Source organism: Lissotriton vulgaris, chromosome 5, assembly GCF_964263255.1.
Source record: "Lissotriton vulgaris chromosome 5, aLisVul1.2, whole genome shotgun sequence".
Classification (NCBI taxonomy): Eukaryota; Metazoa; Chordata; class Amphibia; order Caudata; family Salamandridae; genus Lissotriton; species Lissotriton vulgaris.
The window spans coordinates 680,190,677-680,207,068 of NC_141693.1; positions in this window are offsets into that span (position 1 = coordinate 680,190,677).

A 16,392-nucleotide genomic window follows, 5' to 3' on the forward strand; every position below is an offset into this window, starting at 1 on the left:
GGTGGGAATTCCAGTGGGGTTCATCAATTTAATCTGACTTTTATATGCCACTCCAGTTGCCCGCCTGAAACTGAATGGAGTGATCACCTTTCAATTCCCTTTGACGCGAGGTACCTGACAGGGGTGTCCCCTCTCACCCATATTGTTCATTATTGCTATGGACCCATTGGCAAGACACATTCAGGAGAGACATCTCCATCACGGAATACAATATCATACAGGCCCATTTGTGACCTCGTTCTATGCCAATGATGTGATGCTATTTGTGAGGAAGCCAGACATCAATTTGTCCCCACTATTTTGTGAAGTGGTCCGATTTGGAGTGTACTTGGGACTAGATATTAATTGGACCAAATCGGGGATTTTCTCTTTCACTCCGGCCACCCTCCAGGTGGATATTGAATTTCCGCTCAAATAGAGCACAGAACCCCCAAAATACCGTGGGATCTTTCTGCATTGTATCGTGCCGGAAATAATTTGTGTTCACTACGGTCCGGCAATTGACCATGTGACAATGCAGGTTGAACGATGGATTAAGCTTCCCCTTTCTATGGGGGGCAGAATCACCATAATTAAAATGGTCGTTCTTCCACATTTTTTTATACCTTTTTTAAAATATTCCCATCGTGCTCACCACAAGACTTTTTGATACAGTGAGGTCTCTACTTGTCTGTCTAATTTGGGCTTGTAAGCAACCCGTAATCAGCTGGAACACCCTTGCCATGCCATATGAACGGGTAGGGTTCAAGGTCCCTGACTTCTTTTTATACTACTTAGTCACCCAAATGCACTTCACATATTATTGATATCATCCAGATGCCCAGCTCCAGTATTAAAAACCAGAACAATCCCAGATATACCCACATCTTTTGTTGGCATTGTTGCTGCAAGGCCAAACTTGATACAGCGTGCTGGGCATGGTCCAAATTGCGACAATACTTGAAGGCTGGGTTGCTATACTCGGCGCACACACCACTGGTCGATAACCCCTGGCAGCCCCCCACAACAGAAACTCTCAATAAGCCTACATTGTGCAAATTTGGGTTGCGGGAGGTCAGTGATTTCTTTAAGGACTCACGACTGCGCAATACAGAGGAGCTCATCACTTGGCGTGAAGCCTCCTACATGGGCAAATTCCACATACACAGAGTCCGCTGCTCCCTGATTGGGGCGCTCTCGGATGCAACAATGAAACCGGTCGACTTTCCCCCACTTACGATGGTCATAACGTCACCAGACAGAACACACTTGGTTTCCCGACTATATCATTTATCTCTGACTCTCCACCAGGCGGTCGGAGTCAAGGTGCGTACTGCCAGGGAGCAGAACCTAGATATACCATTCACGGACTAAATATGGTATTGCTGCTGTGCACAGACACAATATATATCTAATATTCACAGCCATAAACTTTTACATTTCAAGTATTGGCACTAGGCATACATAACCCCAGGTTTATTAGCCAAGATGGATCCTAATAACCCACATGTGTGTGCTAGGTGCACCACTCCTAAAGCTGATTTGTCACATCTTGCCTGGAACTGCGGTCCATTCTGGCATACTGGGGGAGGTATTTCTGCACTTATCCTTGATGGTTGAACACCACCCTGCACCATTGGTGGCATTGCTTGGGTATGCTTAAAAAAGAGAGAGACGACCCCACAAGTTCCAGGGAACAGGGTACGAGAGACTGAAAGTCAAAGAGAATCCCTGGAATAGAGAATTCAATCACTCACTCTGGACATTCTCCTCCTCATTCATATTCACTGGTCAGAAACTAAAAAACAACGTTTACAGACTTATTTATAAAAATAAAATTACATTTATTATAAAACACAATTCATTACATAATCAATTGAGAAACTCATTGTAGAAACAGTAAAATAAAAGAACAATAAAACCATTCAATATTGACAGAATGTGGGCTTGTGTTTATCTCAACAAAGCACTGATGCAATATACCCTATATCATTTAAAATTTCAAATCAAACATATAACATATAGACTTAGGATTCCACCCCAACACCAAAGCACATATACTATTATTGCTGATTTCTACGATTCAAGAGCCCTTGTTGTATATTTTATCACATCTCTCCTCCACTCTTTGGCCTAAAGTCAGAGATTTTTCTGGGCTTGAATTCTAGAACATGAAAAAAGCGTCGACGCGTTTCGGTGTCTCTGCCTTTCGATAATGGCACACCTTCCTCAGGACGGTTTGGAGTAGTTGGAGTTAATCTCATGTGTCCTTTCCTGCATGTTTAAAAAGGAATATTTCAGTATGTTGGAGGAAGACATTTTCTATTGTTTCAGTTTGCAGCCTGTCAATTACATCTTCTCCCCCCATTGATATTTATCAACCCTCTAGTGTTCCTGTTCAAATCAATTTGTTACAGGCTCTTATTTCTCTATACATACTGTTTCTAATATTCGTATTCCAATGCTGTTAGCCCTCAGTTATCTTTAATTTCCCTCCGTTATTTGCTTAGTTGGTGACCAGTCTGCGTTCCATTCTCGCCAAGCATACATGTCATTCATTCTGTCAAACTGAACTAACCTTCCACAATGAGGTTTTCTTATGTGGACGCTGGCGAGGAGACCTTATGGGTTCCACGGATATTTGACCTTGACCGGTGTGTTGTCTGCGGTCTAAAAAAAGCATACTATTATAGCTATGTTCTTTGTTTCATATTTCTATCCATATTTTTTCGTAGCTTTTTCACTACTCTATGTACATTAATTTGATTATTTAAGGTTACCTCTGTTTCTGATTTCCTTACTAGGCTTTATTGCCTATTGTTGTGGATAGTAGATCCTTGAGGTCTGTATGTATTGATGGGATCCTGCATCAAAGAATATTAGATTTTAGGTTCTCCCATTACTTTTATTGGTTGGTGGGTAAAACTTTCGTTATTTTAAGGCATCCTTACTGTGGATGTCCTTTGAGGCAGCAGGCACAAAACATGTGTTTAACATACCTTAATTTATCTTCAGCGGGCGTTTTTCATAGATATATGGGTGGCCTGTTCTGAAGAGACGATACGGGAGCAGTGAACTCCTGTAAACGTGATAGAATTACGTATTTAGGTGAGGGCGGGGGGTTGTCTCTAGTTATTATAGAGTATATCTCCCTTCTATACATACCTTTTACTGTTAAAAGATGTTTTCACCCCGTGGCGATATTTTCCTTTATTTTCTCTTATGTTGATCCGCTTTTCCCACTTATGGATAACAGTAGGGTGCTTGGACGAGGATATGTCCAGTCTGTTAAAAAATTTTAAAGCATGCTGGTATTTTTGCCCTGTTAAGATTGAGAGTTTTACTAAGCATATAGCTGGCAGCATTAGCTGTTGGCGGTGACTCAGGTTATATTATTCTATTGCCCCGTGCTGCTTTACCAGATGTGCATTCTATCGTGGGGAACTCGTTTTAATCACTGTTGTTCTCCCCCTCTCTTTGGGACGCGCCTCCCCCTTCTTTCTAGGATAGTATTTTTTAGCTGTTTCGTCAGTATTTTATATCTGAGGCGGGTTTTGAAATTTAGTTAACAGGCTCCCGATTTCGTGGTATTGAATACCCCTATCCCTAAGCGAGGCTCGCATTTCCATACCCCTTACCTTTGGTTTTGAAAGTCAATGCTTCTCCCACGGGTCGTCTGCTTCAGATTTCAGCTCCACTCGTTCGCTTCCGTTTTCGAGTGACTGATGCCCGGGTTTATAAACACTGATAATCCCTCCTGATAAGTTTCAGCTGTGGCGGTCACAAGCTGTATTGCGCATGCTCATCGAGCTCTACTATTATCTATCTCTGCGGGCGCCATTTTGAAGTGGAGTTGGCTTCAAGAGTTATACTAGGTCGCCTGGTTATATAGCCCATATCGGTAGCCTGTTATGTGTTATATCGAGTACACCAATTGTTTTTCCTCTCGAATCGGGGGTCTTTTTTTATTCTGTGATTTACGAGTTATTTTTATTAATTTTTGTATGAGGTTATTTTACTGTTTCTACAATGAGTTTCTCAATTGATTATGTAATGAATTGTGTTTTATAATAAATGTAATTTTATTTTTATAAATAAGTCTGTAAACGTTGTTTTTTAGTTTCTGACCAGTGAATATGAATGAGGAGGAGAATGTCCAGAGTGAGTGATTGAATTCTCTATTCCAGGGATTCTCTTTGACTTTCAGTCTCTCGTACCCTGTTCCCTGGAACTTGTGGGGTCGTCTCTCTCTTTTTTAAGTCTACATTGAACAGCTCTGTGCTGGAGAGATTTTTTGCCTCTCAGGGAGTATCCTTCCCATCAGCTGGTTACCCAAAATTGTAACAATGGACTCCATGAAGACCTTTGGCTTCAGTGAGGACCAGCTAAACAAAATCCTTGGAGCCAACAGAAGTGGTAATTCAATAACAGTAATCCCAAATGGGGGAGAAAAATGGAACGAATTAGTTAACCTTAAAAAGAAAATTATTCGCACTGAATTACACGCCGAATTCATGGCACAGTATGTTAGAGCTGGAACAATACCAATAGGGCTCCAGGTTCGGAATGAACCGGGCCTATTCGTTAACAACCCTAAATTTCTTGAAACATGGACATTCATCTCGAACAGATGTAGTCGGGATTGGATGATCCTAATTATCGAAACAGCTCAAAACACAATTCTAATAGAAAAAAGGGAGATAGAAGAGTTGGAAAAAACCCTATCCGAAACCAACATACTAGAAGAGGCCAAAAAAAAGATAGAAGAGATAAATCAAGACATGAATGGCTACTGCGAATATTTAACAAACAAAAAAACATCCAAACTTAGAAAAGACGTAACAAAATTCACCCAAGAAGTAATTTATCCATTCCTAAAAAAAGATTACTTTACTGAAAAACCCGAACAAAACTGGGACAGGGGCGGAAAAGTAAGATTCCAAAATAGACGCCCGAGACACATGAATTTCTCTGGATCCTCAGAGAGTAGTGGGGGAGAGGAAGAAAACACCCATAGAGAGGATGAAGGCTACAATCACCAAAATAGAAACTTTGATGATTTTTTAGATCAGCGCCCACAAAGGCCACAGAGGGGCTTCCCAAACCGTGGGAGGGGGGGATTTACAAGGAAACCCCCTCCACGAGACTCCGAGCAGGAATACCAGAACAACCCAGCACCTCAGGAGTACAAAAGGACAAGAAACAAAGTGTACTGGAGGTAGAAACCAACCCTATCATTAACCTCTCCAGCCGTACCCTGACAGATACAGAAGAAGCCGTCCTTAAGAAGGGTTTTAGCTTTGTACCCACTGTAGATATAAACAAGTTCCAATTAGAAAAAGATCTGAGGTCATTCTTTAGGAAGATCAGACTCCATAAATTTTTTGAGGGCAAACCAGAGAGGGAACCTCCTACCGATTCAGGCCTTAGAGCTAAATCTACCTTCACACCCAGTTTAGGCATGGTAGAAAAAAATGTAGAAACCTTTGAGAATATAGTGAAAATGGAAATAAGTAGAGTCCTGGATAAAAAACACCATACCCAACATAATATCACTAAGAGAGAAAGAGAAGCCCTTAACTCCCTAGCCCAAGACACCACCATAACCATTAAACCGGCTGATAAAGGGGGGGGGGTGGTAGTCTTCAATACCATAGACTACGAAAGTAGAGCCCTTACCCTCTTGTCCAACACCGAACATTACTCCAAGGTTTCCTACTCTAGGTTAGAATCCCTAAAACGAGAAGTCTCTACCTTATTAACAGAGGCGAAAGACAACGGTGCAATCACTGAGGAAGAATTCAAATTCCTGAAAAATGAAAACCCCAAAATACCTGCTTTTTATGGACTCCCTAAGGTCCATAAAAACATGGAGGACCCACCTTTAAGACCTATAGTGGCCTCCATCGACTCCCTTCTGGAACCCCTCAGCACCTATGCAGATAAGTTTCTAAAACCACTGGTTCAGGTCCAAAAATCCTACATCAAAGACACAAAAGACATGATAACTAGAGTAGAGGGGCTTAACTTCAATGCAGAGACAGAGTACATGGTAACATTGGATGTAGAGTCCCTCTACACCAATATACCACAACATGACACCATCAGTGTCATTAGATCACTCCTGGAAGAAAATGAGATATTGGGGGGAGACAAAAATTTCATAACCCAATGTGTGTCAATGGTATTACTGAACAACATCTTCTTATTTAAGAAAGATCTTTATATCCAGCGTAAGGGCACCAGCATGGGCGCGACCTGTGCTCCAAGCTTGGCCTGCATTTACGTTAGCATGTTTGAGGAGAAGCATGTGTACAATGAATTGAGCCCTTTCTATGAAAACGTAAAGAACTGGGTACGTTTCATAGATGATATCTTTTTTATTTGGTCTGGACCCGAAGAAACTTTGAATGAGTTTCTAAGTTGGATAAATCTGGGAGATACCAACTTAAAATTCACAGCAGCATACAGCAACAGAAAGGTGGATTTTTTAGATATCAGTATCAAAGCTGAAAACAATCAACTACTGGTGGAACTATATAAAAAGAAGACAGACCGTAATACGGTCCTGCATTATGCCAGTTACCACCCCAAAAGCCAGAAGGAAAACATCCCCTTCGGTGAATTTCTCCGTCTGAGGAGAAATTGCACCTCAATAGAGGATTTTTACAAACATGCAGAAACAACCAAGCAAAAATTCATTGACAGGGGCTACCCAAAAAAACTAGTCAACCACTCCCTCAAAAGAGCCAGGTATTACAATAGAGACAGCCTCCTTGACAAAACAGAAAAAAACAAGAATACGGACAAAATAGTCATGGTGAGCCAATTCTCAAAAATAGCAAATCAAGTCAAAAACATAATTAACCACAACTGGAAGATTTTAAATGAAGGGACTGAAGTGAAACTCCCAAAACCCTTGTATGCCTATAGAAAAAACAAAAATCTACGTTCCACTCTGGTACATACATACAGAGATGACGCAATAGACAGGCAAAAAACGATGTCAGGAACCAAAGCCACAGGCAACCACAAATGTGGTACATGCAGCGTATGTGAGAGTTGTCTAGTGACAAAGGAAATCAGCCTCAATGGAATCACTCATAAAATAACCACCCTAAACAATTGTAGAAGTAAGAACCTAATCTACTTAATTCTCTGCCCATGTGGCAAAGGCTACATAGGAGAAACAGGGAGAGAACTGCGAGTAAGAATAGGGGAACACAAATCAGCAATCAGGCTAAACAAAGAAAATGCCCCTCTGGTTAACCACTGGAGGGAAAAAGGCCACAAAGATACTGAAATCAAATGGGTGATACTTGAAAAAATCAGAGAACAGATGAGATTAGGAAACAGTACAAAGAAACGCAAACTACAAGAGCAGTGGTTTATTGTAAAATTTGACACCGTCAAAAATGGCCTAAACACCAGAGAGGACTGGGAAAGTCTAATATAGGATTATAAAGAAAACAGAGGGAATGTCTCCAGATGTGTTGAGTGCCCATAGTAATTCCTTCATACTGAAACCCCTAACAAGAGACAGCTTACCAAACATTGCGTTGACCCCAACACGTGTAAGTACTTACAACTTAGAAAAAATATACCAAGGCAGAGACCATAAAAATAAAATATTAGACCTGCATGGAACTTAGTACATAAACAACCCCAGCCTTCCCAACATAAAGATATGTCCATAATTTAACCTAGAGACTATTCTCCAAGATGGCGCCCAGTCAACACGGAAACCCATCCAACATATCACTGATACATCAGAGCGAGCCCCTGACATCGACTGTAGCTATATGTAGGAGCCCACTATACCCCATATTATAAACGAATTTAAAGTAAATGAGGCAACGCGCAACCAAAAGGAAACCGAAGCTAATGGGAAGGGAAAAAATAACCTCATACAAAAATTAATAAAAATAACTCGTAAATCACAGAATAAAAAAAGACCCCCGATTCGAGAGGAAAAACAATTGGTGTACTCGATATAACACATAACAGGCTACCGATATGGGCTATATAACCAGGCGACCTAGTATAACTCTTGAAGCCAACTCCACTTCAAAATGGCGCCCGCAGAGATAGATAATAGTAGAGCTCGATGAGCATGCGCAATACAGCTTGTGACCGCCACAGCTGAAACTTATCAGGAGGGATTATCAGTGTTTATAAACCCGGGCATCAGTCACTCGAAAACGGAAGCGAACGAGTGGAGCTGAAATCTGAAGCAGACGACCCGTGGGAGAAGCATTGACTTTCAAAACCAAAGGTAAGGGGTATGGAAATGCGAGCCTCGCTTAGGGATAGGGGTATTCAATACCATGAAATCGGGAGCCTGTTAACTAAATTTCAAAACCCGCCTCAGATATAAAATACTGACGAAACAGCTAAAAAATACTATCCTAGAAAGAAGGGGGAGGCGCGTCCCAAAGAGAGGGGGAGAACAACAGTGATTAAAACGAGTTCCCCACGATAGAATGCACATCTGGTAAAGCAGCACGGGGCAATAGAATAATATAACCTGAGTCACCGCCAACAGCTAATGCTGCCAGCTATATGCTTAGTAAAACTCTCAATCTTAACAGGGCAAAAATACCAGCATGCTTTAAAATTTTTTAACAGACTGGACATATCCTCGTCCAAGCACCCTACTGTTATCCATAAGTGGGAAAAGCGGATCAACATAAGAGAAAATAAAGGAAAATATCGCCACGGGGTGAAAACATCTTTTAACAGTAAAAGGTATGTATAGAAGGGAGATATACTCTATAATAACTAGAGACAACCCCCCGCCCTCACCTAAATACGTAATTCTATCACGTTTACAGGAGTTCACTGCTCCCGTATCGTCTCTTCAGAACAGGCCACCCATATATCTATGAAAAACGCCCGCTGAAGATAAATTAAGGTATGTTAAACACATGTTTTGTGCCTGCTGCCTCAAAGGACATCCACAGTAAGGATGCCTTAAAATAACGAAAGTTTTACCCACCAACCAATAAAAGTAATGGGAGAACCTAAAATCTAATATTCTTTGATGCAGGATCCCATCAATACATACAGACCTCAAGGATCTACTATCCACAACAATAGGCAATAAAGCCTAGTAAGGAAATCAGAAACAGAGGTAACCTTAAATAATCAAATTAATGTACATAGAGTAGTGAAAAAGCTACGAAAAAATATGGATAGAAATATGAAACAAAGAACATAGCTATAATAGTATGCTTTTTTTAGACCGCAGACAACACACCGGTCAAGGTCAAATATCCGTGGAACCCATAAGGTCTCCTCGCCAGCGTCCACATAAGAAAACCTCATTGTGGAAGGTTAGTTCAGTTTGACAGAATGAATGACATGTATGCTTGGCGAGAATGGAACGCAGACTGGTCACCAACTAAGCAAATAACGGAGGGAAATTAAAGATAACTGAGGGCTAACAGCATTGGAATACGAATATTAGAAACAGTATGTATAGAGAAATAAGAGCCTGTAACAAATTGATTTGAACAGGAACACTAGAGGGTTGATAAATATCAATGGGGGGAGAAGATGTAATTGACAGGCTGCAAACTGAAACAATAGAAAATGTCTTCCTCCAACATACTGAAATATTCCTTTTTAAACATGCAGGAAAGGACACATGAGATTAACTCCAACTACTCCAAACCGTCCTGAGGAAGGTGTGCCATTATCGAAAGGCAGAGACACCGAAACGCGTCGACGCTTTTTTCATGTTCTAGAATTCAAGCCCAGAAAAATCTCTGACTTTAGGCCAAAGAGTGGAGGAGAGATGTGATAAAATATACAACAAGGGCTCTTGAATCGTAGAAATCAGCAATAATAGTATATGTGCTTTGGTGTTGGGGTGGAATCCTAAGTCTATATGTTATATGTTTGATTTGAAATTTTAAATGATATAGGGTATATTGCATCAGTGCTTTGTTGAGATAAACACAAGCCCACATTCTGTCAATATTGAATGGTTTTATTGTTCTTTTATTTTACTGTTTCTACAATGAGTTTCTCAATTGATTATGTAATGAATTGTGTTTTATAATAAATGTAATTTTATTTTTATAAATAAGTCTGTAAACGTTGTTTTTTAGTTTCTGACCAGTGAATATGAATGAGGAGGAGAATGTCCAGAGTGAGTGATTGAATTCTCTATTCCAGGGATTCTCTTTGACTTTCATTGCTTGGGTATGTCCAGCCTTTGAAGAAAACTATAAGATGATTTACAACAATAGCCCCGTTGATTGCGAAGTGTCAGGCTTCTCTACACTGGGGCAGAGCACAAACACCGACAGTGAAGGCCTGGCTTCGAGAACTGGTCCATTTGGACACAATGAGCGATATATATGCCATGATACAGCCACCATCATCGCGGGGAACATGCCTTGACTTGTGTGCTGGAGGGGGGGTGGGGTGGGGGGGGGTGAACTATGACTGGGCACTGCTTTTTATTAACGATTATCAGGTTAAATGCATACTCCAAATATAAAAGGATTTGGGATATTGATTGTGTTGACTAAGTCATTCGATAAAAGAGAATGTCAATAACGTGATGAGAAACATTCTGCACCTTGTTTTATTGTTGGGTTATGTCATTTGCTGTCAATGATCAGTCAGTAGTCACTTTATTTATTGATTAATAAAAATCATTACAATCAGGAATAAAACATGATAAGTTAAGAACATTATTTTTTGCCGATAAAATATACAGCTTTATACTAAAAAGTTAGCAACAATAATAGGGAGCAGCAATGAATAAGGTGCATTTGTGCTAATGGTTGAAAAATTAAATAACTCATTTTCTTCTTGGCAGGTCTACAAAGTACAGGTAAAAAAAAATATATACATTTTTTAAACCATTTTTCATGTAGTGTAGTTCCTATTTTCCCTATAGGCCCTGCGCATTAGAATAACATAAACAGCAGTGTAGACGTAGGACTGCGGTCTTCTAGGTCTCTACTGACTATGTTAGACTTAATTGGGTTTGTACCAGCTAGCTCAGAGGTCACTGGAAACTTTCTTGACTGAATAGGAAGTGATCAGCTTCCCTGGCTCAGACAAGAAGGGATTCAGTTTTCCAACAACCGCATTAACATGACAAATTTGCTCCTCAGAATAAGAGTCAATCTCTAGAGTCGTGTGAAACAATAGACAGCTATTTCAGTCAGTCAGTTGTGCAGAATTACTTTCACCAGTATGCAGAGAAAATAGAGAGACGGGCGTTTTCAATAAAAGGTATTATTTATTGAACAGTCTTCCTTCTCATGCAAGAGAAATGAATTGCCACAATTGCAAGCCTTGTTATTATAAAAAGTGCGTACAGTAAAAGGAGTATTACGAAATAATACTGTAAAAGCATTGATATGGTTTCTTAGCCATAAGATGGTTAAAATGAATAAAATATATACAATCATATATACATTTGGCTAACGTCCTCAACTGGTGCTTCTAACTACGCCTACCCCAGTGTACCTGACCTAAGCCTAATACAAGGGAGGGAGTAAGTAAGTAGCCGTTTTTAAGTTAAGTTGGTTTTGCCAAGGGTTTGCTTCAAGAATTCTCTCTAATGGTTTAGTCAACACCGTACCTCTGGATTAGAATGTTGGAGGTCTGGTATCTCCTCTCAGGACTCGATATTCCAGTCACCCGCAAAGGTAGGCTGGAAACGCCGGATCTGGATTTTCTCGGCAGGAGAGAAGACAGCTTCTTTCTCAGCGCGTCAAGGAGGAGGGGCAGCGTCCGTGGGCTTCTCGCATCTGCTGGGCTCTCTGCAAGGGACAGCTGTTCTGCTCCAGTATTCACCACCACCGTGTTTGCTTAAGGCAACGTTGGTATATTTATACCTGAAAGGTGCAGAGTTTGACGTACGTTTTTGGACATAAGACGTCAATAAAGATGTCACTAAGAACTGGTCGTTCTTACAGTGCTCGCAAGAGTTCTATTACTAATCAAAACAAAGCAAGCGGGACTTTCCCAGGTTGCTGGGGGTTTGAGCTGTCGAAAGAACTCGGTGTGTTATCTAGGAATCTAAGGAAGTGGCTTCTGCTGTGTCATGTACTGTAATGAGCTGCAGAGACTAGTTACTGAAATATGGCTCTGATCTTTTATGCCATTATAGAGATATGTATTGATTATAGCCGTATAGGGGCATGAGGTCACAATATTGATCAGGGTCCTAGATAGAACACAACACCCACTCCACGAATTTATGTCCATCAAATTACTAAAACTAAAGCAATAAGATGCACGTGTATTCCTACACCACCCCAAAATACATATTGCATTTGAAATGGCGTATATGAAAAACATGAGAATATAGGTACTGTACGTTTTTAAGCATAGTAATCATTCAAAAATTATTGCATATGTAATCAGTTTGAACGATTTTGCGAAAAATTACACATGAAATGTCTCTTAATACAGAAAAGAAGGGCAAGACTATTTCATCACATATAAATACAATTGCTGTAAAATGTGCTAGAGGCTGAGGTAAAGTTTTTGTCTCTAGATCTACTAAAAATAGAAGTTCTGTTCTTTATGAATAGTTCTACTTTAAGCAAAAGTATTTGTGCCAGAAAAAAGGTAAATATTTTGAAGAATGTCTGATTCAAAAAAATGTTTTCATGGGGAGCAGGAAAATAGAGTTCCAAACGCTTTTCAATAGCTTTTGTTTATCAAAGCTGAAGGCCGAATTCAGAGTTCATGGGAACGCTGTGCGCCGGATTGTTTTCCAAAATTCATTGTTTCTGTTCAGGGGAGAACATCATATCAGACAGGCTCTCAAAGAATAGGTCTACATATTCAGGTGACAGTTCTACCAGGTTCGATAGTGCAGTAACCTGGCAGTTGTGAGAATGATTGCTATCATCGATGTCTGGATCAGCAATGCTCACAGAAGGTCGTACCTGGGTGATGCTGCTTTCATTTATTGCTTCACTGCCGCCACCTAGTCGTAGCGCAGGAGTCTCAATGAATGCCGTCATCAGGATTGGTAGCCGCTGGGGACAACACGATGCGTGAGCCATTACAGGACTTAGCAAAGTATCGATATCCATTGGTACTGCTGATGGTAGTGCAAGACAGGTGTCTAACACGCATTCTTCTCCCCATAGCATACATCGAAGCACAGGTAAGATGCAGGTCTGCCATATAGGTCTGAATGAAAGAAACCAGGTCATGTTCAGATCTCTCAGCCGGGCCAATCCAAGGACCTTAGTTATGCGGTCCCAGTAGCGCATTGCTAGGATCGTTTCTTCCATCCTCGCCGGAGTCATGTCTGTGTTTTGGCTTGCCATATCGGAGCAGAAGGGTCAAAAATAAAATGCCCGCTATGAGTCCCAAAAGTAGTGGTAGGCCGCTAAAGACTGAATGGACAAAATTGGGAATAATGCCCAGAACTGCTTTGAATGGTGTTAACAGTCCCGAAAATTGTTTCTTAAATACGTTTGAGATACCAATGGCATCCGACATATTTAGGATTGGCTGAGCATTTCTGTGAAATGCACGGGGCAATTTGTTGATAAAAGTTCATGTATCTCCGATGTTGTCCTTGCAACTTGGAGATCATACTTTTCTTTTGATGACGTAATGGGCACTGTTGTCTGCAAAAGCACAGACTTCATTCTGCTTAAAGTATCAATTCGTATAGAAGAGATATTCAATTTTTAAAAAGTTGTTATCGGAATTGTGATAATCCCGTGTATTATCCATTCAATGACAGGTCTTTCTGCCATTGCCAATGGTAATCTCTCAAGTTTTTCGATGCTCAGGATTGTATAGTCTGCTCCTTTCTGTGCCAAACTGATTTGTTTATCAGTGAGGTTAAAGATAGAAAACAATGACGTTGTGTTGATTAAACGCCATGGCACATAGCCTGAACGAAGATTTTGCAACGTCCAGCCTAGCTGTACATTAGAACGTAATTGGGACTGGCCATGTTGTAACAATAGCAAGTCTTTATCTATTATATCGATGGCAGATGATACAATACTGTCCAGTGAATATATTCTGGAGGACAAAGTCATTAACCTATTGTCCACAACAGAAAGTGATTTTTCCAAATTAATACGATCAATTTCTCGTATTTTTTCTGCTGTTTCAATTTGCATTACTTTCCATGCCTCGTTGTATGCCGCATATACACTTGCCGCTATGAAACGTTTTTGACGCTGTTTGCGTGGTCCCATGATGAAATCGCGCAAGTCAGCACCATCTTTCAGTAAAGATAAGTGTTGGTTAATTTCTGCCAGTGTGGATGTTTCTAGCCATTCAAGGCACAGTTTCCCTACACTGTATGTTGTTACTATCCCTGGATGTTGTCTCTGGGAGTATCTAGGGTCTGGTCTGGTCATTTGTAACCCCTGTGTTTTGTTCAGGAATCTATCTTGACAGTTATTAGTGTCTTCTTGCCAGATTAACCACTTTTTCCAATCAGGATGTGTTCTGTTTTGGTGTAAAATTTGGTATACGTCTATTTCAATATCTGTGGTAGCATTCTCAGGTATTGGCTTTGGAATAGATGGTTTGTTTAGGTCCTTAATCCTAGCTAGGCCAAGACAGGTTGTTTGGTGAATCGTGTCATTTAAGAACATTATTTGTTCTGGGATCATGCAGGCTCGAAATAATGCTTCTAGGCCTTGTACCTGCCAATCTTTTGTACCCCAGATTGTTTTTGTTTCAATGTTGTTTTTCCAGAAATCAAAACCAAATGTAATAATTTTTTCATAAAATGCTTTTGAATATATCAACTTAGTATTTGTCAGCATGGTTTTCGTCCGTGTTTTATCCAACAGTTTATAATAAAATGTTTCTGCATTACTTATGTTAAACCCTGAGAAGTATTGGAATTTCTCATAGAATGTTTTTGAACTGCTTTTAGGTGGAGTAGCACAGTGTTCCCATTGGTTATATTTAAAAACATTTCTAGGTTGAGCAGATTTATGTAAATAATGGTCTGCGTAATGTGAAAAAACAGTACATCTGTTCATAATTAGATGAGCCTTGTAAATAATCATGTTCTGTAAATTTTGCTGACAACACTAAATCCGACATCATATTATTTATACTTTCAAAATCCCAATCATCAGAGAATGTACTTGGTTTTACAAAGTCACTTAATGAAACCTTGAACTGGTGAGGATATTTCAAGATCTCGACCGGGCCATATATTTCATAGTCAGTCTTGTCCCACACTACCCCGCCGGGTATTGGAATGGCCGTGACATTTACTGATGATAGTTCTCTTTTCTTGACGTGAGATGATTTGTGAGGTTTCAGAACTAAGTTGATGTTCTGACTTGCTGTGTCCATTGAACTGTAATAAACTTTCCTAAAATTAAAACCAAAATTAGGCATAGTAGGAGTATAAGTACCCCTGATACAATCCAACGCTCAAACAATGGTGCATTCAAAAATGTTTCCTTGAGTTGATGAAAGAGTTCTATTGCCTTTTCTTTAAAAGTCTTTGTTTCTGGCGTCACTCCAGGGTCGCTTTGATCTTCAGAAAAGTTATCGAAATTGATGAAGTAGCCAGAGGCAGTTCTGTCGATTGTTGGAATTGTTTTCTCCATTTGCCTTTCATTAGCACATTCTGATGCCACATCATTGAAGACTGGTGATTCATGATGAACTGTTTCAATTTGAGTTCCAAGAGGCACGAGTTCCATGTCATTATTGCATAGTCCTTCTCTGTGCACTGCAGGTTTATCAAATGTGATTAGTCTTTCAGTTTGAACCTCTTGGATTGTTGCAAATTTGGATATTCTGTTACTTCTTGGGAGTCCACTGGGCCTGCTGTTGATTATAGGCCACATGATTGTGGTTTTACCAGGTCGATTGATACAACTCTGTTCTCCTTTTTACCAGCAAGGGACGGTAGTACTACTGATCTTGTTCCGTTGATTGCTAAGACAGGTACTGCTTTTCTGTAAGAAGGCCTAAATTCCTTCTTCACCGCTATTTTCTCTCTGACCAGATCCCCAATCTTTGGAATCCAGACAGGTCTTGCTGGGACAGGTGGTGTGTCTTCAGTGGTGATTGGCTGCTGTTTTAACTTTATGTTGCTCAGGGCTTTTCTTGTTTAATTTAAGTCCTGTAAAACAGCCAAACGATCTTTGATATCAAAGTCTTTATTCTTATCTTCTACCACTGAAGCAAGACTATCTAAGCCCTGAACATGCATTCTAGTTCAGAACAATAGTTCGTACGGGCTGAAACCTTTTGAGAATTTCTTGGCAGGTTGTTAAGACTACGTTGGACACTTATTTAATGTTTGACCCACCCATCACCCGAACTTAATACCTTTGCTGTTATAGATTGCTTTATGTCTCGGTTTTTTCTTTCCACTACACTATTTCCCTCAGGATGAAATGGACAAGAGAATCGCAATCCAAT